The following is a 24,421-nucleotide window of genomic DNA, read 5'->3' as shown; positions in this document are numbered from 1 at the left end:
AGATGGAGCTCTGAGTCACTCAGCAGAATCAAGTATCATTGAGCATCAAGGAGGCGACACGAGTTTTTTCTCACCTTCGGCTCATCCTGTGACATTTATAGGAACCCTGGACTTCAGGAAGCATTTGTTCTATGACGACCCACACTGGAATCCGCAATACTCCTCCATGTCCTGTGGCTTCTGGCTGAGGAAGAGGTGTGGACAGGCTGGTGTGGGCATGTCACTGTCACTGAGCCTGGAAGAATTGGCCTGGCTGAACTTCCTGGTACAGGGGTCAGCGTATCTCCAAGAGCAGCCATGGCCTGTGAGTAAAAAGAGTGGGCTGGCATGGCATTTGAGTCATTTGGCAAGTGCTGGAAGGTTATCATCCCACAGCTCCCCACACTGAGCTTTCCATTTCCTGTCACAGTACCCAATAGCTGTCATCATTAGCTATTCATGCTTTTGAGTATTTTCAGAGATTCCAATGATTGAGTGGCTTCTTTACTTGGTATCTGAGTAGGAATCTGGAATAGGGGCAGGGGATAGGTGAGAATATCAGAGAGAAAAATAAATGGAAAGGTGATATAGACAGACTTTGTCTTTCTTCTAATGGTTTCCAAGGCAGGGCAATACTTTCCAGAATACACTTAGCCCTTCTCAAGTTGCCCAGACAATACTGAGAAACCTAGTAGGTCAGGAGTCACAACACATGTTTTTAAACACATGCTTTCTCTCCCAGCCACACAGTGCCTGAAAGCTCAAGTGCTGAGAGAAATGAGAGAGAATATCAAAGCAAAGTATGTTGCTTGAGATGGTACTGTCATCTTGGCATGCCCCAGGCCCACATTTCCAGGCTCCCTTCTCCATCCAGATAAGACCTGGAATCTGAAGAAGAATACTTTTCTTTTTTTCTTTTTTTTTTTTTTTTTTTTTTTTTTTTTTGCCTTTTTGTCTTTTCAGGGCTGCACCCTCGGCACATGGAGGTTCCCAGGCTAGGGGTCTAATTAGAGCTGTAGCCACCAGCCTATGCCAGAGCCACAGTCATGCCAGATCTGAGCCTCATTTTCAACCTACACCACAGCTCATGGCAACACCGGATCCTTAACTCACTGAGCAAGGCCAGGGATTGAACCCACAACCTCGTGGTTCCTAGTTGGATTCGTTTCCGCTGCGCCACGACGGGAACTCCAAGAATCCTTTTCTGGATGAAGACTAAGAATGTAAAAGGAAACACAGAACTGAATTTCCTAATCTCAAACAGGAATGTTGATTCAGGCATACATGTAAATTTTTTTCTGTGAAGTCTTAAAAAAAGAAAGCAAATTGCCTTTAGCTTACATAAAATAAATCTCATTTATTAACGGATTTAACTGGATTTAACTTTATTGACTCCTGGTCTAAGAGAGGGCTGTTTATCGAGCTGTCCACTGTGCCAAGACCACTGCTGAAGCTGCTGCTCTTAAGCACTCAGACCATTGCCATATGCAAGGCCTGGAACCTGAATTTCATTTGTCTTCCATAACCAGCTCAAAGCAGTGATTTATTGTGCTTTATCTTCTCATTGTAAGTAAATACTCACTTTTGTACCTAGTTTTGCATTTGTGGTTTTTGCGTTCCTTTTTATCAAGAAAGGGCCCCATATTCTCTAAGTTTCGGCACCCACTGAAAATTGAATCTGGCCTTTCTGACATCTACTCATGTAGCACACATTCTTAGTGTGCATAATTATATAGGCAACCTCAATTAAAGAGGGTCTGATAACTGTGATTCCTAATCAGCCAGAAGGTTCTCTGCATAATGCCCTGAGATGCAAGTAATGAAACTGGAAGGAAAAAAAAAAAAAGCAGATAGTGGGGATTTCTAACCTCAGAGCTTTAGCAAGTGTTCTACCTGGTCCAAAATCTTTTGTCCCTCCATGGGCACAGAAATGCATGATAACAGCTAACACATAATATTTACTGCGAGCTGGGCCCCTTTCAGTCCTCACAAGCACCCTTTCAGGTCGGTTCCCTAACTGTACTCATTTTGTAGACAAGGAAACAGGCATAATTTCCCAAAGTTACAGCTAATACACATGGTACAGCTGGGAGCTGACCCAAGCCACCTGGGTCCAGCATCTAGGGTTTCCACCTCTAAGGCACATTGCCTATGAAGGATCACCGCTTATGTTAGATATGATGACACAGGAACACAGAGACAAAACCCTTACCTTGTTGACAAATACTCCCTATGTTTCTCAGCAATCTGATTAAACAAAGTTGTGGTTGCTTCACTTTCAATTTCCTTTCTTCCTGAACAAGAAATGAGAGACATTCCTAGAAACCCAGGGTGGCTTGACACATGGTAAGAGATTAGAGTGGGCTGCACTTTGGTGTTCCCAAAGATACCAGTCTTACTCCTTGGAACCTGTGCACGTTATTTCATATGGTAGTTTTAACGGGTGTGACTAAATTAAGGATTTTGAAATGAGATTATCCTGAATTATCTGGATGGGTTCTAAACACCATCAAAAGTGTCTTTACAAGAGATTTGCAGAAGAGTTCCCCGTCATGGCTCAGTGGTTAATGAATCCAACTAGGAACCATGAGGTTGCGGGTTCCATTCCTGGCCTTGCTCAGTGGGTTAAGGATCTGGCATTGCCGTGAGCTGTGGTATAGGTCGCAGACACAGCTTGGATCCTGTGTTGCTGTGGCTCTGGCGTAGGCCAGTGGCTACAGCTCCGATTAGACCCCTAGCCTGGAAACCTCCATGTGCCATGGGAACAGCCCAAGAAATGGCAAAAAAAGACAAAAAAAAACAACAACAACAACAAAAAACCCAAAAAACAAGAGATTCGCAGAGAAGGAGGTGAAGATAAAGGCAGAGATTAGAGTGATAGAGCCAGAAGCCAAGGAACACCACGAATGCTGGCAGACTCCAGAAGCTAGAAGAGGCAAAGAACTATTCTCCTCCACGGCCTGTGCAGGGAGTGTGGCATTACTGACACCCGAATTTCAGATTTCTGGCCTTCCAAACTGCGAGAGAATAAATTTCTATCGTTTTAAGCCATCAAAGTTGTGATCATTTGTTACAGCAGCAATAGGAAACTAATACAAGGGTGAATACATAGCAGTCAACAGTTTGAGCACAATATTCATCATCATGGCTGCTGTGCACCGCACCCTGACAGGTCTGGGGTATGCACTGAGTGGCATTTATTCCCCACAAGGTAAATGAAGGAACTGAGGCCACAAAGCTGTGAAGTGGCAGAGCAAGGATTTAAACCCAGGTCTGACTGCAAAGGCCATGAACAGAAACAACATCCATACTATTCTGTCAATTTCAACACCTTATATGGAAATGTATTAACTAAAAATGACAGCCAAACTCCAGCAGTTCTCAATTATTTTTCCGAGCTAGATTTCCTAGTTAAACTTTCACTCTTTGCCCATACACCCTTTCAATTTGGTTATTTGTTGGCTCTTCTTAGAAATGCCACTTAAAAAAGGGGGTACAAGCTACTTTTAGCCCATTTTCCAAATGAAGAAACTGAGACACAGTAAAGTTAAGTCATTCGCTGGAACTCATTCCTCAGAGCCTGGCCTGGAAACATTTGCCCTCATCACTGCTCTAGCTATCTCTGCAGAATCTTGGTCTGGTCTGTAGGAAATAGACAGCAACTTTCAATTTTTTCAGTGCTTTTTAGTTCCAATAGGTGTACCAGCTCTGTGCACGAAGGTTAATTAAACCACTATCAAATGCAAGAGCAGCCAGGTCTTTGTCTCTTAGGTAAAACCATCACAAACGATTCTTGTTCAAAATTAAGCTTGTAATAATCTGCTGCCAGCTGGTTGCGTGCGTTTTTTCCCATTTTAACAACATGTACTTCTCTTTTCATCAGAAACTCTGGGTCACAAAAGCCAATCTCATCTACATCTTTACCACGTTGTTTATCATCTTTCTGCATGCAGGAGAAAGACCTGGTAATGAAGCAGCCAAATTGGATTCCAGGGAGGATTTGTCCTGACTTAGAATACTTTCGGAATCCATTCAAAATGCCTCTGATTTATCATTAAGCCCTCTGAAGCCATTTATTTGAGGCCAGATTTTCACGGATAGGTCATCAATTGTGTGCCAGTTATGGGGAATTATAACACAGCTGATGAAGTGTGACAACACAGAGTCCACTGGATTTGCAGGAGATTACAGGAGGGTCTTAGAGAAGTCAGCAGCTATTCCACATAGCATGTTTCTGAGCAGAAAGAGAGCATGAAAATAAAGAAATAGATTCTATCTTGCCACCTGACACATCTCCTGTGGGCTCTGGGTTGAGTTTATGTGGGTTCCCATTCCCACAATTCTTTTCACCTGCCCCTGCACTTTTCTGGCACCTACTCCGGCCCAACCCCTCTCTCTGATGGTATTTGCAGGTACCATACAAAACTAGGAGTTCCCGTCGTGGCTCAGCAGTAATAAACCCAACTAGTATCCATGAGGATGCAGGTTTGATCCCTGGCCTCGCTCAGAGGGTTAAGGCTCCTGCATTGCTGTGAGCTGCGATGCAGGTCGCAGACACAGCTTGGATTCTGTGTTGCTGTGGCTGTGGCATAGGCCAGCAGCTACAGCCCCAATTCGACCCTAGCCTGGCAACTTCCATATGCCACAGGTGGTGCAGCCCTAAAAAGGAAAAACAAACAAACAAAAAAAAACAGACAAAACTAGAAGCAAGGATGGAAGGCAGACTGATGCTTGTGGCTGATCAAGGGGAGGGCGGTACGCTCGGCCACATCATGGACACAGTTATATTCTGAAAAGGGCAGGTGGTGTGCTATCTAATGAGGTTTCAGCTGCCCCATAAGATCCAAAACACTTCATAAACCATGAATCTCAATCTTGAAATATAGCTGCATCTACTTGAAAGTATTCTAGGTCAGCCTGCCTCCTTTCCACACTACACATAATAGGCTCAGAAGAAGCTTGTGGGGGGGCCAGTGGTGAAGGGTTTCAGCCTTGTTGGCAGAATCGTCCACAATTACCAATGTACATACTTTGTGATCAATCAGTACACTGTCATGATCCTATCCTAAGAGGAAAGAAAAAACTGCCCTCATATGTAAGGATATATGTGCAAAGGTGTTTGCTGCTCAGTGGTAAAAATCTAGATGCAGACAATCTGCATTTCTTGTGGTAGTAAATGGCTGAAGAAAGCATGGAAAATAATATATTATGAAATGTTATACAGCTATTAAAAAGAATGAGTTAGATCTATAGGAATGAACCTGGAAGGATGTCCACATAGATTAAGTGAAAAAAAGTCAGTTGCAATATAACAAACAAAATATTATATGATCAAACTTTAAATTAATAGGGCTTAGTGTCTATAGAAAGAGCATCATCATGTTACTATAATCTGTAAGTCTGAGGAAGGTGCATCAGTTTATCCATAAAGCAAAGACATTTGAATTCTAAATTGGGTTGGTTTCAATCTAACTAGGGGGATAGACTTTATAATAATAATGCGTACACACCCTGCCCCAGCTTATGCTACACTGGTAAACCTCATCAAGTAAAAATACCTTTTACCCTTCAGAGAAATCCCTTAAAGTTGGGGTTCTGGTGGGGTTTTAAGTTGAGGGGAAGGATGAAAGCAAGAATTTTAGATCTGCCTTTTCAAAATACGTAGCCTATGTCTTACCCCAGACCAAATGAGTCTGAGTTTCTAGAAGGTTAGGGATGGGAAATGGAGAAGGCGGCCAGAAAGTGTAAAAGTGCCCCAGGGATCTAGCCACTCTTTCCTCCCTTTTTCCTTTCCTCCCTTTTGTGACCCAACTGAAAATAACTTCTTTAAATCATTAAGAGGCAGCCATAATGATGACAGACAATAGCATTTATACTGTGCCAGACCGTGACCTGTGACCCAGGATATTAGCATAAACTAATTCATTTAATTCTCACAACCTACAAGGGAGGTGTTAATTATCATTATCCCCATTTACAGATGAGACTAGACAAAGAGGTTAAGAAATACCCATGACTTAGGGGTAGTACTAGGGTTTGAAACCTAGGAAGTAAAATCCTAGATTTAGTCTCTATGGAAACATGTGAGCCAGAGCAAGTGAGATAGGGTAGGCTCATGAGCTCAATGAAGCATTTTTACACCCAAGTTTCTCAATGATCTTGTCGCTTGGATGAGACCTAAAGAATTGTTCTACTTCTCAGAGCTCACCCATGGCCACCCTTCTCATCACTGAATGGCCCTTGGCCTTTGAACTGTTCGGTGTATCTGGAGAAACAATTCTGAGAAAACATGCTTTACTGCTTCTCTCTCTTTCCTTTGCCATGGAAACAGGCTCCTTTCATAAGCAAAGAATTATACTGAATCTTCCACTAGAAGGCTGTGCAAAAATGGTCCGATATCTCATGATGGCTAATTCTTCTTTACCATGCTCCTAAGAGCTGTCTTTAAAATTAGCCTGGGTGGAGTTCTCGTCATGGCTCAGTGGTTAACGAACCCAACTAGCATCCATGAGGATGAGGGTTCGATCCCTGGACTCGCTCAGTGGGTTAAGAATCTGGAGTTGCCATGAGCTGTGATGTAGGTCGAAAACACGACTTGGATCCCACATTGCTGTGGCTCTGGCGTAGGCCGGCAGCTACAGCTCCAAGTGCACCCCTAGCCTGGGAACCTCCCTATGCTGCTGGTGCTGCCCTAAAATAAATAAGCCTGGTACTGGCCTGCCTTTGACATCCTTTGCTTAGGGGAGGAGGAGGTGTCGAAGGACATGGGCATATAAATGTTCTCTTCTATAAAGACTTCTTCTCATCCTAAAACATGAAAATTAAGTCTTTCTTGCCTTTAAGAATTGCGATGCTGTGGGAAGAAAACTAGCCTAAGAGCTACGGGCCAGTTCTATCACTTTGTAACAGTATGCCTTCGACCAAGTCACTTAACTTTCTGAACTTCAATTTGTAAAATATGTAAAATGGGATCAATAATTGCTATTCAGAGTTCCCATTGTGGCACAGTGGAAACAAATATGACTAGTAACCATGAGGTTGTGGGTTAGATCCCTGACCCCCGGCCTCGCTCACTGGATTAAGGATCCAGCATTGCCGTGAGCTGTGGTGTAGGTCACAGAAGTGGCTTGGATCCCAAGTTGCTGTGGCATAGGCTGGTAGTGATGGCTCTGATTCAACCCCCTAGACTGGGAACCTCCATATGCCATGGGTGCAGCCCTAAAAAACAAACAAACAAAAATTGCTATTCTACTTACTTGATTTGCAAGGTGGTTGTACTGATCCAAACAACAACTCAGATCTTCTGACTTCATGTCCGTGGTGTCCAAACACCTATCCATCCATCATTTTGTTTCCTCAGTCTTCATTCAATACGCAGGGTATTTTCCAAAAGTTAGCGAAGTGAAAAGTACATGTACATTGGGAGGTTGGGGGAAGAAGAGAGAAAACCCAGGTTAGGAAAGGTCATTAAAGGCAGCAAAATGAGGTAATTAAGAGCAAAGTGTGAGCACGGACTTACAGCAGCCCATGACCCCACATTCTATTTTTCATGCTATTCTAGTTCCTTTGAGGGCAATCACTGTATGTGGCACAAAACAAGGATTGCTTTTTAAAGTTTCCTTAACACAGAGCCATTTTTAGTTCATCCAGGCAGGACCTTCTATCTCACCTCTCTAGGCCCTTCTGCTAAAATGTACAATAACAGGTGAACAGAAGTGGGTAAGGCTTACAAATAGGTGGGCTCCTCAGATCCAGCCATAGGAAAAGGCACCTGTAGTGTGCTTTAAGTCTATGCCAGATACAAAGAGAAACCTCTGGGTATTACATACTGTATATAAAGCACAGTGCTCATGCCCCCCCCTTTTTACAGTTTTTTTAACTTTTTTTTGTTGGGGGGTACACTCACGGCATATGGAGTTTCCCAGGCAGGGGGTGAATTGGAGCTGTAGCCTCTGGCCTACACCACAGCCACAGCAATGCCAGATCCAAGCTGTATCTGTGAACTACACCACAGTTCACAGCAACGCCTGATCCTTAACCCCCCGAGCAAGGCCAGGGATGGAACCTGCTTCCTCATGGATACTACTCAGATTCGTTTCTGCTGAGCCACAACAGAAACGTCTGGCCCATTTTTAAGGTAACTAATTGTGTACATCTTCATGTAAGGGGCATATATTAGTAACACTTTGAATTTGTAGTGCTTCTCCATGTACCATTAGATTTACCTCTGAAGTATCCTGAAAAGGTAAAAATATAACAAACTACTTTACTGGCTCTATTTGATAAATGAAGGAACAGAGACTGGAAGCAACAGGTGGCAGGTTATTAAATAAAATCAGCAGCTGAGCAAGAACTAGACCTCCAGGGTCCTGGACTCCGGGCAGAGCTGACTTCCCACCTGAGGCTATTACTGAGCATTCCTGTTCAGATCACAGAGGGCTTTTTCCATTCTAATAACACTATTGATAATTCTAGAAATAACTGATTCATCCATGTACTCATCTCATGAACTGAGGAAAGGGAGTGGAAGGTGTCTAGAAAGGGCGCTGGGGCAGTAATCAGAGGCCAGACCTCCATTAACTCGAAAGCCAAATTCAGGTTAGGCCTTTATCGTGAGGACAGTGGGAAATCCCCTAAGAGTTTAACGCGGGCGAACGTCCTGATTTAGCAGCAATCGCTACGGTCTGCACTGGACCTGACAGAAATGGCCAAACCTTAGAACAGGACACCAGACAGAGCTATGGTGACAAGGCACCGTGAGAGGTGGCATGGCGGTGGCAGCCTAAGAGGCAAAGTGAGTGTTCACCTCCACATGTGAGAACCAAGGTGTCATTCTCTCCTGGAACCCCACCATGTCCGATTTTCTTCTTCTAGGATGATTGCAAATGTGTTTCTGGTAGGAAAGCAGTCCCCCTGCTCCTTCTCCCGGCCCCCTTGGTCCTTGTCCCTGGAACATTCAGGAACGAGAGAGGAAAAAAATAACTGCCCGTCGCCCGGATTCCGGAGCCAGTGCGCGCCGAGGCCACTTGAGGTACGTCGCCATAACCAGCAGGAGCCTGCTGTTCTAACCAAAGAGGTTTCGCCAAGCTCTTTACAGTAAGGCCAGGCCTCTCGGTGTCCGTGGCGAGCGCTTTGGGACGTGACAAAGTCTCACAGGAATCAGGCCTCACGGTAGCTTCACCAGAACCTCTCCTGGCGTGGGGCGTGGCGAGGCGGGAAGCTGCTCAACTCTCCCACAAGGCCTAGCGCGGGCGGGGGATAACCCCGCCCCTGCCGTCTCCTGCCGCCTCCCTATTGGCCAGTGCTCCTGCCACTCAGCCGAGCATCTGCCCGCGGGATGTTGAGTCTCCTCCCCGTCTGCAGCTCTCAGCTTTTTCTTCTGAATGCCTCGATTTGTGCTTGGAGTGAGGGCTCCAGTGCAGGCTGCATGAGTATTTGCTCTTTGGAGTCTCTGTGAGATGGACCTGGGAGGGACATTCCAGTTTTACAGGCGCAGAAAAGTAAGAGGTTTGAGTGACTTTCCTTAGAACCACGTGCTGGTTTTTTAAAACAGGATTTTAGCAGTGGTTCCGGGACCTGCCTCCGCTCCATAGCATTAGCTCCGTCGTTAAACCGGTCTGAATGTATTTTTTCGTCTGCAAAATGAGGAAAACAATAGTCACCTTGCGGAACTGGTGTGAATACATAGTAGCAGAAAAGGCCCCCGATATGAGGCTGTTAATGGTACGGACGTGAGCTTAAAAACCCCAAGTCTTTGATTTATAGTCTGGGACTCTTTCTGCAAAGCTGTGACTCTCGGAAGTCCAGAGAGCTCAAGATGGTCCAGGGACATATTCGAGGGTTTCAGTGAGTTCTTACGTAGGATACAACTGCAGGAAAACATATTCCCCTAAGGCAAATGCTAAACATTATCGCTACTATTACTGGTACTGTTAATATATTTTGGGGTTAGTTTTTTTTGCCAGGCATTGTTCTAAGTGCTTTAAAATGCTTTAAGGTATTTAATCTTGACGACGACCTGTGACGTTTATCCTATTATAATTCCTGTTTTTAGATGAGGACATTGAGGCACAGCGAAGTTAAATATCATTTCCATGTTTAATGAGCTAAAGAATGTTGGAACTAAGATTTACATCCAGGCAATCTAGCTCATGGAGCTACACACATTAATATTTGTACTATGTACAAGCACTTTCTTTGATAATGAATAGTTTTGTTACTTTCTACAGGATGCCTTTGACTTTTACAACTCCCAAAGGGCAGGAGAAAAAAAAATGCAGTCAGAGGAGCCTAAGCCCTGAATTGTGGACAGACTGTGTGCAGACTGATTATTAGAAACCCACGTGTGGCTGCTATGTTTGGAATTGCGTTTTAGCTGAGTGCCCTGGACTGTCACATCCCTCAGTGATTTCACAGATGTGCCCACCATGGAAGAATGGCTGAATGACATGATTGGAATGGAACGTAGCGGTCATCTTATCTGACCACACAAATACCTGCCAGGAGAGGAGTGCCTCACTTCCTCGTGATCGTTTTGAAGGCTTTCTGAGAAGGTGATAATATTGTCCAGTGACCTCACAATCACAAGGTGTACTGTGGTGACTGCAAACCCAGTGTGTCTCATTCAGCGGGGTCACAGAAGAAGGAAAAAGAAAGATGAGGAAGGAAATGGGAACTGGTAGACCTGGGACCAAGGACTCTGACAGTTAAATGCTGTGAGATGGGAGCAGGGATTTATGTGCCTGGCAGACACAAAGGGATAATACCTACCGGGGAAAGCTGGAAGCAGGTCTCCCTGGGAGCCAGGTCAGAGTTCCTGCTAAAGTGACTTTGGCCTGTATACCTCTGGTGGCCTTGAACTACCACAGCATACTTCCATACACAGATTCTGTTTGTCCAGAGCAGCCCTGACTCTTGCCCAAGAATAACACCTGGGTTCTTGGGCTCCACCCCTCTTCTGCCTTCTCTTCCTCCATCTTTCCAGGTAAGCCTGGGAAATATGAAGTGTGAGGAGTGAATAGGGATAGTGCTGGGGGCTAAATCCCAAGTGCTCCATCAACATCCCAAGATGATATTTTGAGTAACCATAGAAAATGCAGCCTCCAGAGTTCCTGTTGTGACTCAACGGTAACGAATCCAACTAGTAAATATGAGGATGAGGGTTCAATCCCTGGCTTCGCTCAGTAGGTTAAGGATCCTGTGTTGCCATAAGCTGTGGTGTAGGTCACAGATTCGGCTCGGATCTGGCATTGCTATGGCTGTGGCTGTGATGTAGCTGGCAGCTGCAACTCTGATTTGACCCCTAGCCTGGGAGCTTCCATATGCCACAGGCATGGCCCTAAAAAGACGAGAAAAGAAAAGAAAATACAGCCTCCATCAAGGAGGGAAATCTTGGGTAATTCTGGGAGAGTATATTGGTTATGAGATGCTAGTGATGAACAAATAGACTTAAAAAGAAGAAGAGGCAAGAGGCTGGGAGCCAGTGACACCAGCCTTGGGAAATGGAGTAGAGTGTGGTATGAGCAATCAAGTCTCAAGCAGAGGCTGCACATTAGACAGGTCAGAGGAAAGCTTGGTTCTGGGGGAGTTGGCCACTTGGGACAGGAGCAGGGCAATGGAAATAAAGGCCAGGGACAAAGAAGCAAAAAGTGTGACTCTCATTCCAGAAAGGAAGGGGCTTCAGACCATTATCCCTTAAGCCCCTCCATCCCAACCACCTGGTGATTCTCTTCATGTGATGAGTAAAGTCTACTCTCTGCTGAGTATTCATTCGAGACATTTGGTGTACATCAACTTTGTGTTGGGCTTTTGCTAATTGGCTGTAAATGCTAACCTTCATAAAGATCCTCAAAAAGATTGTTTTTGCACCGAGTTCCAAACATTTATGATCTCAGGGAGGATGGAAAAAGCAGTCATTTTAGCAGACACTCCTGAAGAGCTTTGGAGACATAAGCCAGGGACCAGACCCAGAAGGAGATAAGAAAAAACAGTCCTCTCTTTGGGAATCTGAAACATTTCAATGTAGACTTTGATGTTCACCTTGCACTATCATTAATGAGCAAATTTGCTAAGTATGAGGTGGAACCATGTAAAGTACCGATACCTATTTTTGATGTACAGAGGGTAATTTCATGTGATTGAATCTTACAGAATCCTGAGATTAATAAGATACACCGGGGGCTGTTTAACTTGCTTGATTACAGGGGGAAAACACTGAGGAATTTTGTCTAGGTCTTTGTAGGCGTGAGTGTCATTAATTGTAAACAATCCATTCAAAGGAGCCTTGCACTCGTTCTAGTTAAAAACATGAGTTTTATTCAGTTATTCATTCATTGTAACAATGACCAAAATCATCGAGCATCTGCTATATGTCAGTCACTTTGTTAGAGACCGAATGAAATGATGGTTCCTGCTCCATAGCACACAGAGACAGGAGCAAAGGCATGAGGATTATGCAGTGGAGGGTGGTATGGGGACCAGTCCCAGGAGAACAGAAGTGCAGTACAGAGAAGGAGCAGTGTGGATTCTGGACGAAGGGTGGTGTGATCTTAATCAAAGATTTTGATGTGGGAGAGATAAATAATAAATAATATTTAGCCAGACCATTAAGACAAGAAAGAACATTCTAGACAGAACTGGGGAGAATTGACCACATGATTTTAAAAAACAAGTTGCGGAGTTCCCGTTGTGGCTCAGCGAGTTAAGAATTCAGTACTGTCTCTCTAAGGATGTGGTTTGATCCCTGGCCTCCTTCAGCAAGTTAAGGATCTGGTGTTGCCACAAGCTGTGGTGTAGGTCACAGATGTGGCTCGGATCTAATATGGCTGTGGCATAGGCTGGCAGCTGCAGCTCCAATTCGACTCCTAGCCTGGGAACTTCCATATGTGGTGGGTGTGGCCCTAAAAAACAAAAACGTACAAACCCAAGTTGTGTTTAGAGTGAATTAGGATTTATGAAGTCTATAGAAAGGCGTTTCTTAAAGGGCTTTAAGCATCTCAAAGTTAAAGACTGTGCCATATTCATGTTCATATACTCAGTGTTGTGTCTAGGGCAGTGCTGTTAACACAAAGGTAGGTGCTCAGGAGATGTTAAACTAAACTGACCTGGAAAAAAAGCCTGAAATTGAAATTGACCATGTATTCAGAAGAACCCGTCTTCTTCCCCGTTCTTCTTAGTCCAAATTAATGACATTTCAATGTGTTACTTGAAATGTTATACAAGAAAACATGCACTTCAGCCTATCTCTGGCAAGAGACTTTGTTATGTAACCCTTTTTAATCTGTGCATAAAAGTAGATGTCAAAAGAATGTTTTGACTTAGAAGCTTTTTCAATTCCTTATTTTGAGTATTTATTATATACTCCCTCTAGGCAAGATGATATACCCAGGGACACAGTGGTGAATAGACAAATAGAGCCCCTGCCTTCAAAGAGCTGAAAGCTTAATAGATATAACAGTTATTAAACACATATTTTCTAACAATAATTGGGCTAAATAAAATGGGAAAAGAACATTCAGGTGCCATGGGAACATGTAACGGGGAACTAGCCTAGTCTGATGGGGGTTGGAAGGATGCTCAATATAAGCATGTTTAAGGAATACACATTTGGGTTGAAATCATGATGAGGAAGGAAGAGTGTTCCAAGCAGAACAAACAGCATATGTGAGGACTGGGAAGAGGGGAGGCTGGCCATCTGATAGGTGTGACCATGTGGCTATAACTTGATAAAAACACCTCATATGATCCTTCTAAAGAGTAATTGATTTGTCGTTTAAATCCAGAAGATCCTAGCACATGAGGAGGAAAACCACTTAATTCCTTTGTTCAGCATCTGTTAGAAAATGGCCACGTGCCTGACACCATGCCAGGTACTAGAAATTAAGGAGAGAAGAATCTCATGAACCTCTAGAGTCTCCCAGTTGTATGATGAGAAGGTTGAGCCAAGACACCATTACAGTACAGTTCCTCTCTGTGCTGGAGGTGGAAACTGCAGGCCATGGGGAAGGTATGGTTGTGTTTGCCTGGACAAGGCTGGGAGGGCTCTCAGATGAAGTAGCCCCTGAAGGATGCAGGCATGCCAGGAAGCAGGAGCAGCCTAGGAGAAGGCGTGATGTCCTTGGCACAGAGCAAGTCTTGAGTCATACACAGGGCCGCTGGGAAGGAAAAAGGAAACCTAAGATGGGGTCCAGTTAACAAGGTGGGCAGGAATTAGACCTTGAAGCATCTTGGAAAGACCTTTTTACTTTATCCTGTAGTCAGTGAGGAGAATTTTGAACAGGGAATCAACATGATGGGTGGATTGGAATAGTTGAGACCGGAGGTGGGCAACCAGGAAGGTGGCGGTTGTCAGTCAATAGTCCGGGAAGTGATAAATGCCCAGCCCCCTTACCAGAGCCATGATCGGGACCAGGGCAAAAAAGTGGGATACTCAAAAGATACATGTAATGGGCTTTGAGCATGACCAGAGGTGGGCAGAGGAGAAACAGAGCGATGGAGGAATCTAGATGGACCCTAAAGCTTATAACTCAGGAAGCCAGGCCATAGGAGGCATCCAGAGATAACACAGACACTCCTTGTGGTTCAGACTCCAGCACATAATCACCAACAGAGCTGACTTATGAATAAGATGTTGGGGTTGTTAAATCATCAAATTTTAAGATTTTAGGCATTTTTAGGATTTTACATAGAGATTTTGCAAAGAGAACTCTGCAAAGATGAAAAAGTCTTGAAAATGGAGTATTTATTTATTAAGTCCCAGCTCTCGAGCACCCCCTATCTAACCCTCGCCCACCCAGATGTACCCCCGAAGCGATAATAGCCACTGTATGTTATGCCATTGCCATCCATAGCCAAATAACTACGTAACCACCAGAGGGCAATGAAAATGACCGTAAAGGCACAGAGTAGTAATTATTTTCCCATTAGCACCAGCCACACTAATATCAGCACGAACAATTAACATTCCCAGCCTCATAGTTAGGCTGTAACCTCCACATGTCCTGCAGGAGTAGACTGATGAATGGCTCGGGTGCAATAAGCAGCAGTAAGGCAGCCGTGCAGTGAGACTTCTGCGTCCTGACTGTGTCTGTGGGAGACCAGCCATGCCATCAGGCGGTGGGAGAACTTGGTTTTGATTGCCATTAATCTAGCCAGTCCCCAAGCGAAAACATCAATTCAGCTGCCCTTTCTTTGGGCCCCCGGGAAGGAAGCATTTGGGTGGGATAAAAGCTAGAGCAGTAATAACATAGCACAGCAGAGTCCTTTGCATTTATATTTCTTTATTCTGTCCATCACTAGGCAACCATTCTTTGTGCTTAAAACTGCACATCCTTCTACCTTATTCTCTGAAATAACTGCTCTGGTTTGCAGTGTGCTACAGGATATCCACTCTATTTCTGTTTAGGTCAATCACAATGAAGACCAAGCTGTTTTGAACCTCCAGCCTGGTTTAAGAGCCTCTTCTCTGTGTCCTGGTAGCATTGTTTTAGAGCCTGGATCACAGACTCCATTGCAGTTGCCTATTTGTCCATTCCTCCCTCCAGCGACTTCCTGTCTGTGTTTGTAGCGACACGCCCAGCACCTAACACCACTACATGGACAATGCTCCACATTGGATGGGTGGATGATCGAACATATTTCAAGCTTTGGTGATTGAAGTTGTGATGATTTGTTTAAAGAACAGGCTAGGCTAATTGAGTAGACTTGGCCAGGAAGAATTAGGCAAAATGTAAGATAAAGATGACTCAGTGCACCAGGCTAGAGAGGTCTGATGTGGATGAGCCAGGTGCCAGCTGCAGGAGTAAGGCCATTTTCCTCTTCTGGCGAGGAACAGCATGTGGAGAGACTCATCTGGGAATCTGAATAGCAGAATCACATGAGTGAAATGACTCATGGTTGCTCAGGCAAGGAAGGGAGCTCCCCCCCCCCGTAAATGTATATGTCTTAAGTTGGGCTTTCTGGAAGTGGGACCTGAGACAAGGGCTCTTGTCTTTTTAGTGAGGACACGCTGTCAGGGGAGAGGGAGAGGAACAGAGTAGGGCAGGAGAAAGGCCAAGATGTGAGAGAGAGAGAGCTTTGGTCTCTCTCTATATATATAGGTCAGTCATTGGCTACAATCTCTCCCTTGAGCGCAGGGAGCCATCTCTGCCTAGTGAATACAGCTCTTGTTTTAGTGGAGGGTAGTTCTCTGAAGAAGGGGGCAGCTGTGAGTTATTGGTGCTCAGCACCCAGAGCTGGGGGATAGGTGCTGTGGCTGGAAAAAGTAGCATGACACCAACAGCATCTACTAGAGTTGGATGGTATGAAATAATGTCGATTATAGTAATCACTACCATTTATTGAGCACCTACTACACACCAAGTACTGTGCTAAATATGAATGTACGTATGTAGATGCTCATGTAAGCCTTGGGATGTAGCTATTAGGTAGGTAATATACCACCATTTCTGTCGGACTGATGAGGAAGTTCATAAAGCACCATATTTCGTGTTTAGAATATTTCCTTTCTGTGTCTACATTTTTATGGATACAGTCAGGATATTGCACATCCAACTGGCCTAAATTCCATGTATTCATTCAATTCATGAATTCCACCAATGCTTTTGAGCATCAATTGTGTGCCATGGTGGGCTAGGCCCTAGGGCCCTATCGGTGAACTGATAATCCTGGACCCAGCTCTCAAAGGGTAGGACTAAGCCTCAGGCCCAGTTCCAATACCCATGTGATCCAACTAAAAAATATTTTTGGACACCTATTGTGTACATTCTGCTCCATCAGGCCTTAATCGAGAAAGAATCTAGACCCAGGCCTCTCTAATAATCCCTTTGAATTCCTCATGTAAATCACACTACTAGGTTGAGAAAATACGTTTTCAATATTATGCACAAACCAAACACTGTAGGCCCCTTCCCTGTGCATGGAAGAGATTGAACTTGGAGTCCTCACATCCTAGGATTCCTTTTTCTGATCCCTCACCCTGCTTATGGTTATGTCCTTTGTAGGGACTGTGATGGGCCATTTGGTGTGTCAGCTTGGACAGGTTACTCAGTCAAACCCTAATCTAGGTGTCACTGTGGAGGTATTTTGTAGACATAATTAACATTTACCGAAATTGATTCTAAGTAAACATTATTTTTGGTAATCTGCGGGCTTTCATCCAATCAATTGAAAGGCCTTTAAGGCAAAACTGAAGTTTCCCGAAGAAAGAAAAAATTCCATCTGTGGAATGTAGCATCCGTCCCTGTCTGAATTCCCAGCCTGCCGCTGGCCTGCCTTATAGATTTCAGACTTGCCAGCTGCCCCCATAATCACTTAAGCCAATTTCCTGAAATAATTCTGTGTGTGTGTGTGTGTGTGTGTGTGTTTATGTCGTGTGTGTTTGTCTCTGTCTCTGTGTATATGTAGACGCATATACAGTCTATGATTTCTTTTTCTTTTGAGAACCCTGAATGACGCAGGAACCCACTACCTCCTTTTTTCTTGTAATGTTGTCTGGTGTGTATAGTCTTGTGGTGTGTGTAGTTACGGCCCCCATCTAGATTACTAGTTGGTAGATGAAGCTCATGCTTAAAGAAGCAATAAAACAAGAGCAAAAAAAAAAATGAGAAAAGTTCATTTTGATTTCAACTAACTTGTCTAGAATTTTGCAATCAGAAAATCCCAAATTTTTGTACACATGTAAACTCTTATGTTTTACACTACTTTTTTTTTTTTTTTGACCTATAAGTGGGTGGAAGAGACCATATCTTTTCATGTTAGAGCTTCTAAAGGTATTCATCCAGCTCTGTATGTCCCCAGGAAGAATGTGAACGTCTCAAAGTCAGAGGCAAAGTCTTCAGGTTTTTTGTGACCCTATAGTTCCCATATGGTTCTTAACAGAGAATCTGTTAGAAGAGGTGCTGAATCAATCCATTTATTTTCCTTTTGTTTTTTCTTCCAGAATATGTTACCTTTGGGGATGGGAAACAGACTGAGAGAAATGTTAAGAAGATTGGCTGGGTTTTAGGCAAATCGATTTACCATCTCCAAGCGAGAGGCTGCTTCCTCAGCATAGTTGGAGATTTATGATCTGAAAAGCATGCGGAGACTAGCCCTTCTTTTGTTTCCGAGTCGGTTGGTAGAGAGTGGACTCCAGATGACTGATGTGCATCAAGCTTCCCAGGCATTTTAAGAGAGATTAGTTTTCACAACAGCACATGGGAAGGTCGGCCTCAAGCCAGCCAAAAGCATTGTTGGCAGTGGGAGGGATTCTAAGGGACTTTTGCTGAGACTCAGAGTCTAGACTCTTCCTTGAACACAATCTGGAGTAACTGTGTGGTATAAACAGCAGGCATCCAATAAATCTCTGAGCACAGGTTGGCTGACTCTTGACCCCTGGATTATTCATACCGTTGGTGGAGAAAGTCCGGAGAAGTCCAGGTTCAGAGCAGAGCTCTTTTCAAGGCCATCTAGAGAGAGGACTTGCATTTATCACTTTTCACAGAAATGATCTGGAAACAGCCATGACAATTACCCTGGAGGTAGACGTTTGTGTGTATGGTGTCTGAGCTGTTGAGTCATCAGACTTACTTTGGAGTAACTGCAAATGGGAAGTACTTCAGAGGACAGGTGTTCACTGTTAGCTTGAGGTTGACCCAGTTCAGCACCCGGTAGCAGCTTCTTATTGCTATGGACACCTGGCCTGAACCTTCCTCCACAGCCTCAACCTTCCTTGAATATACCCTGGAATTGTGATGTGAAGTATAAACAGCAGGTAGCAGGTGGCTAATACATGTGTGTTCATAGGCCAGCTGAGACCTAACCCCTGGATTACGAATACCCTTGACAGAGAAAGTAGAGAAAGATCCAGGTGCTCACACAGATAACTGTAGCTTCAGGGGAGACTTTATCAACGTGAAAAGAGAAAACATACATTAGTTACTCAGATCATAAAGGAAAGACTTCGAGTTGAGGCCAACCCGTGATGTGAAACTTCCACTGACCCGATTGCGTACCCTGGGGTCTCTGGTCCCCAGCCAAGGACAGAACACCTTGTATACCCTGACTTTGCAGAAAGAGAGGTCAGATCTTGGGGCCCAAGAAAAATGTGGGGAAAGGCTTCCAGAATAAGCAGATTGAGAGAGATTATAAAAGATCTGTGTGGAGTAATGCCTCAAAGGCTCTGAAAAGAGGGAAAAAAAAAAAAGAACATGAGAATGAAAGAGACCCCGTCTCTCCTGCATCTCTGAAAGCTGTTCCTCCAGCCCCACTGATTCTGTCACTGCCTCACTTGCCTCTGCTTCCTGCCTCCCCCCTCTACACTGCTCAGAGTGAGTCTCTTCATGTCCTCTTCCCCCTTAAAAAAAAATATATATATATTAAATTAAATTTAAAAAGTCTTTGATGTCAAAGCCCACATCCTTCACAGGACACTCAGAAGCTTCCCAAACTAGCCCCGGCGTCTCTGCAGCCACAGCCCTCACTCTGCCTCGTTCCACGCGTTCTTTGGTCGCAAAGAACTATTTCACATTCCTTTAACTGCTCCTTGCTCTTCTGGCTTCCAGGCCTAAAATGCCCTCAAGCAAACCTTTCAGAAGCTCACCAGCCCTTCCAGGCCCATTGGAATCTGGGTCCCATCTCCTCAGGCTGAGTCCATCCATCCTTAAAGCTTCCCCAGTACGTTCTACTCGCTAGGTACCACTGCCCTCTCATTCTTTATATAGTATATTCAGACTGTGACTCTCTCCTATGTGAACTCCTCAAAGCCAGGGCCAGTGGGTTCTTCTTTTCTTTAAACTCTCAGTGCCTCACTTGATACATGCTACTTATTATGTCCTCAGTATGAGGTGCTGGACAAAGAAATTGATCAGTTAAGCCACTTAGATCTCCGCCCAGCTGTTTCTCCCACACTTTCTCCACGTGAGAATCAGCGCTCATTGCCCTGTCAGGCTTGCACCCCTGCCTCGCATTTCCATCTACTGCATGTGTTCATGGTCCCTTCTGTGCAGAATCTCTACTCACGTTGCAGGAACTGAGCTCTCAAAGACTGTAAAGTGTCAAACAGCAGGCAATGACTGGGATGGCCGATAAGTACTATTTAATTAGGTCGACACTTCGTCCCATTTTCCTGCCATTCTGTGCTTTGAAAAAAGAGATAAGGACACCCAGGGTCCTAGGCTGGGCTGGATACCAGGGAAATCCACTGGTCTGTGGGGTGGGGGCCTGCGTCCACTCACTGCTTCCCTGCAGTTATTCCCCATCCACTGCCAGCTCAGGGCCTCAAGGTACATGAGGACCTTGCTTCTGGGCCCCGTTTGGGCAGGGACTGATCTGTGACTTCCTAGAAGTCAGGTGCAGCTCTTGGGCCAAGGGAGAAGCCTGTGTGTGTGTGTGTATGTGTGTGTGCGTGTGCACGCGTGCATGCGTGCACTGGTCTTGCACTTCAGAATAGAATCGTGCCCAATCCGAGACATAATTCTGCTCAATTCAATGTCCTGAACACACAATGACAGACAAAAGCTTGTTATCATCACTGTAGATCGCATGATCGAAGCAATGAGAGGGTGCTGATTGTGGACAGTCGGAAGGGGAGAAGTGTCAGAAGGAGACCAGCAGAAGCAGTGGCTGTTTTCCTCTCTCTAGGCCTTTGTGAGGGAAACATTCAAATGCCACAAGTGCATCCCCAGGGAGCCTGAGGGTGGCAGGGGGCCAGGCTGTGGGAACATGATTGCCTTTTATCTGCTCGGCTTTGGGCTTTCAAATCCTTCGGCTTCCGGGGCAGTCTGTAGCAGAAGTGCTCGCAGTGTCCCAGAGCTGGGCCCCTTGTGGCTGGCCCTGCTGGGGCCCTGAGAGCCTGAGGGATGGCACAGGCTCCCCTCTTCTTCCCAGGCCTTGGGTGGCACCTCTTCTGATAAGCCCTGATCTGGCTTCTTGCTCAGCTCTTTGGGGGCTTCAGACTGGTTTTGTCTGGACTCTGTGCCCACGGGAGACTTAAAGGTTAATAATAAACAAGTAATCATGCTAAATGTGAGTTTTGTCCCCTTAGGGAAGAGTGGTCACTTACAGGACACTGAACATCCACCTGTCCATCCATCCATCCATCCATCCTTCCTTCCTTCCGTCCTTCCAGTAAGGCTCTGTTATGTCAGTCTGCTCAGGGAGATTTTGCCCTAAGGTAGCTCACAGCAGAGAGGAACACAGACCAGGAACCATATAAGCACCATGAAGCGCTTAGAAGATCAAGGATCGTACCTCTGTCCCATCAGCTCGGAGGCCCTAAGGAGGCATGGAGACACACCCACACTCTCCCCAGGGACCAAGCCACCCCTGGTACTTGGTATTCCAGCTTCCCAGAAAGATCTGAGTAAGTGAAACTACTGTTGCCAGGAGTTGGCCATATAGGAGACACTCTGAAACCTGTGGTGGCCAGCAAAAGCTGGAAGCTGTCAGAGACATTCAGGGCTCTCTCTTTGTCCCTGCCTTCCCTAAACCCCCACCCTTCACACACACACACACACACACACACACACACACACGGGCAGGTATGGCTGCTCTCTGACGCAACAGGCTCTCTCATGCCTTTGTCCCCATGTGCCCTCTTCCAGAGCCTGGCCTGCCTGGTGTGACTTCCTGGGTAGCTTCGGAGCCTGCACGTGTAGACATCTCCCTGGAATCTCCTGGGCAATGTTGACCATCTCCACCTCTGCGCCCTGTCCATCTCTTCACTCCAGTGTGTGCACACGATCCCAGCCAACTGGTGAGTCCACACGGGGAGCACTCACTCATCTTTGCATCCTTGAGGCCCAGAAGGAAAGCCATGAAATATGTTGAAAAGGAACCCATGTTGAATCTTCCAGTATCATCTTGTTAAAATATTCTTCTCCGTGTCTCTCTCATATTCATTCATTCCATAATTCAATTGCAAATATCCGTCGAGCACCTCCTAGTGTCAGGCATTAGGCTCAACGCAACCGTCGTGGTCTCTTCCTTTAAGAATCTTCTAAGTGGTCTTAAATTAACCTTGGAGCTCATGCAGAGAGTGTGTGTTCAAGTCTTGCAGTGAGTTGGAGAAAAAAATACCGTCGTATATTTACTCAAGTGATTGAATTTTTTTTTTTTTTTGGAAGCATTTTAAAGTCCTTTGGTCAAGACCTCTGGTGGTTGAGAGCGGGTTCGTGCTCATTTCCACTCCAGGGGACCATAGGAGGCAACGTGATTCTAAAATCTAAGCTGTGTGTTTTCTCTGGAGCGAGCACATGTGTTCACCAGCTCCTGATGCCGCTTTGAAACTGAGATGGGTGACAGATGGCATGGGCGCCACTCAAAAGCTTGTAGGTGGCGCTCAGCCATGCCTCTGTGTTACTATTATTTCGTGGACTCATTTTCCTCCTTTCCTGTCTTTCTCTCTCCCATTTGCTCTCTGCCCCTTCCTCTCCTCTTTCCCTCTTTTTTAAATTCTAAAAAAATTTTAATGTATTTCTAAAGGTTACTTTCCATTTCCAGTTCTGAAAGAATATTGGCTTTACTTCCCGTGTTGTGCGATGCACCTTGGAGCCTATATCTGATGACCTTAGCATCCCATATATACATACCCTCCGCATTGCCTAGCATCTGACGCCTGGCACAAAAAGGATTACTTCTCTTGTTGCCAGGCTGGATTAAACCTGAATTCCTGAGTGTGGCCCGGGGAGGTTGGGGTGGGGAGGATGGATAGACCCGGTCCAGGCTCTGTGCTCCCTAAGCTGTTGATGCCACTGCTCCACACCAGACCCCCCTGCGGTGAATGAGCTCAGCTGGCAGCTCAGCCCGGGCTACAAACCGGGAAGAACCCCAGGAGAGGGACGGCATCCCTTTGTCTGGTTTAAGCAAAAGAACTCGGAAGATACACTCAGCTTTCTGCAGGTGGGACAAGGGCCTGGAAATGGAGCCTGGGCTTTCTGCTTAGTTTCACACTGTGGTAAAGCCAGGCAGCAGGAGCACAAAGGCCAATGCTTGCTTTTCACCCAGCGCACACAGAAAAGCCCCCTTACCTCAGCATCAGCTCCCCCCAAACCCTGCCAAGGGTACAGCAAATCCTGACTGGCCCTGCTTTCTTGGAGGAGAAGAGTGGGGAAAAAAAAAAAAAAAAAAAAAAGCAGCAGGCCTTAAATGTCAAGGTGAGGGGGAGGGTAGCCTGCTCAGAAAGGGAGCAGAGAGTGTTCGCTGGGGTGTAGCACGTGACTGGGATCCTCAGGCCTGGAGGGACCAGGAGCCAATTCAAGTGGGAGGTGTTGGGAATGCAAAGTCGGCTGTAGACTCAGCACATTAAAAAAATGTCAAGAACAAGGCAGGGAATAACGCAAGGGAAAGAGCGCCTTCTGTTTTGTGGGAGGCGGGTTACGAAATGTTAGAAGCGCACGTTTGCTTTCATGTGTCTGCGTGGTTGCAAGTGGAATCCGCTGCCTGCTGGAACCCAGGAGGACTGATGGGACAGTGCTCCCACCCTGGGGAGTCCTGGCTCTCACCCCCCTCCCCCCGCCAGGCCCCTGAGATTCCACTGCTGCTGCCACACCAAGAGGAATTTAGAGATGCATGCCTGCCCGAGGAAAGTGAGCATTTATGGCAGCGTTCACCGGGCTCTAGAGGAAGTGCGGGAGTACTGAGGCCGCACCTGCTCAGAGACCACGTCATTGACAAAACAGAAGATAAAGCAGCAAGAAAACCCCAGGCTTACTTTGGCATCATCTTTAAAGACACTGAGCTCAGTTCTCTATTTCTTACCCATGCAGCCGTGATGCAGGGGCTCTCCTGGATGTGGAAAAAGTGGTTCTTCCAACCCATAGAACGCCATCACTATTTGTACCAGAGCCACAGGCTTCCTGTCCAATGGCCAAAAAGATACAGTGTCCAACCAGGAAATCCACATGTGCCACTCTCGGCGGCGACTTAGCTATGCTGAAAGCCCACACGTACAAGGCGGCGCTCCTGGGAGGCAGGAGTTGTTAGGAGGCCATTGTCTTAGTTTTGGTGCCAGAAACAGGAATCTGGCTGCACAGAGCTTATGGGGGAGATGAGACCAAGAAATGCAGTAAGGGATTGGGAAGCAGAGGGGAAAGTCGAAAGGGGGGACATTATGAGCAGATTGCTGCTGGGAGCATTGGGGTTCCCTTCCCCTGCGGTCCTCCCAGAGATCCCATAGAAAACACCTCACATTGTCTTATCGTTGGGTAAGGAACCCAGAATGTTTTTCCCCCACTTCATCCTTCATTGATTTTAATCAGTGTTCTAGGCGCCACTAGCTCTGGGGCTCTTCTGGGCTGCCCCACACAGGGGCTCGGAAAATTCCTGTGGCCAAAGGGAGCCTTCAGGGAAGGATGAGGAAGCTTGAGGTAAGAAGCCACAGCACATCCAGAAGCTGCAGTTGACCTCCAGGGTGTCTGCTCGACTCATCAGCAGCAGCCATCACGGCTGACAGTAGTAATGGCTG

At 45.7% G+C, this 24,421-nt stretch overlaps 1 long non-coding RNA gene across 1 annotated transcript in view; it reads left to right on the top strand.

Moving 5' to 3' along the window:
• Positions 9,325-24,421, top strand: part of LOC102167197 — a 139,460-nt gene continuing 124,363 nt past the window's right edge. Inside the window, exons 1-3 of the long non-coding RNA XR_002336681.1 lie at positions 9,325-9,479; positions 10,209-10,963; positions 21,561-21,712. This is a non-coding gene — a long non-coding RNA (uncharacterized LOC102167197). The remainder of the gene's footprint in view (positions 9,480-10,208; positions 10,964-21,560; positions 21,713-24,421) is intronic.

Source organism: Sus scrofa, chromosome 11 (genome assembly GCF_000003025.6).
Source record: "Sus scrofa isolate TJ Tabasco breed Duroc chromosome 11, Sscrofa11.1, whole genome shotgun sequence".
NCBI lineage: Eukaryota > Metazoa > Chordata > Mammalia > Artiodactyla > Suidae > Sus > Sus scrofa.
Note: the sequence above shows the minus strand (reverse complement) of the source record. Positions and strands in the feature narration are given on the sequence as shown.